The sequence below is a fragment of the Chinchilla lanigera genome, unplaced genomic scaffold (assembly GCF_000276665.1).
Source record: "Chinchilla lanigera isolate Chin_1 unplaced genomic scaffold, ChiLan1.0 scaffold00023, whole genome shotgun sequence".
In the NCBI taxonomy this organism is placed as follows: Eukaryota; Metazoa; Chordata; class Mammalia; order Rodentia; family Chinchillidae; genus Chinchilla; species Chinchilla lanigera.
Window position 1 is genome coordinate 18,528,614 of NW_004955424.1, and position 968 is coordinate 18,529,581.

Here is a 968-nt window from a genome sequence, read left to right on the forward strand (position 1 = left end):
TCCTGTGGTCTAAGATGGTCCTTGAGCCTGGTTCTTGGGCTTTCCTCATGTCATGGCCTCCAAATGCCAGTCCTGGCTCATGCCTTCAATGAAGAAACTCGCACAACCTTTGGCCCCAAGATCTGCTGATAAGACAACCTCACTGGACTTGCCCAATGGAAGAAAAGAACAAAAACCCATGGAACATATTGATGAAGTACAAAATGAAACAGACTTCACAAACTAGTCAGTGAGGAGACACTGAAAGTAGAGCAGAAATACAATAAACTGCACCAACCATTGTTTGTCAAAGATGTTGGATCAACAAATGTCTAAACTGCTTGAGGAGCAAGATGAAGAAGCCTCGCATTTTTTGAACAAAGTTAACATAACAGAATTTGAAGATATAAAATCAGATTATACAATAGACTTTTATTTTGATGAAAACCTTTACTTTGAAAATAAAGTTCTCAGATGAAAATACAAAGTGTCTCACACCACACCTGTAAGCCAGGCATTCAGGAGGCTGAGGCAGGAGGACTGTCATGCATGAGTTTGAGGCCAAGCTGGGGTACATAGTGAGTTTAAGGCCAGCATAGACTACATAACAAGACCTTGTCTCAAAACAAAATGAAACAAAACAAAATAAAGTTCTCTCCAAAATATTTTATCCAAATGAGAGTGGTGATCCAGCAGCTTCAGAGTCCACTGAAATCAACTGGAAATCTGGAAAGGATTTGATCAAGTAAAATGCAGAAAAAATCCAGTAAGAAGAAGCAGCACGAAGAACTAGAGAGCTTCTCTACCTGCTTTACTGACCATTCTGATGCAGGTGCAGATGAATAAGAAGATGTCATCAAAGAGGACATTTATCCAGATCCATTGAGGTACTGCTTGGTTTCTGACATGGATCATAAAAATGAGAAAGAGAAGAGGAAGAGAAGAAGAAGAAGAAGAAGAAGAAGAAGAAGAAGAAGAAGAAGAAGAAG

General features: G+C 39.5%; 1 pseudogene; it reads left to right on the top strand.

Moving 5' to 3' along the window:
• Window positions 1-292: 292 nt before the first annotated feature.
• Window positions 293-968, top strand: part of LOC102027424 — a 3,046-nt pseudogene continuing 2,370 nt past the window's right edge.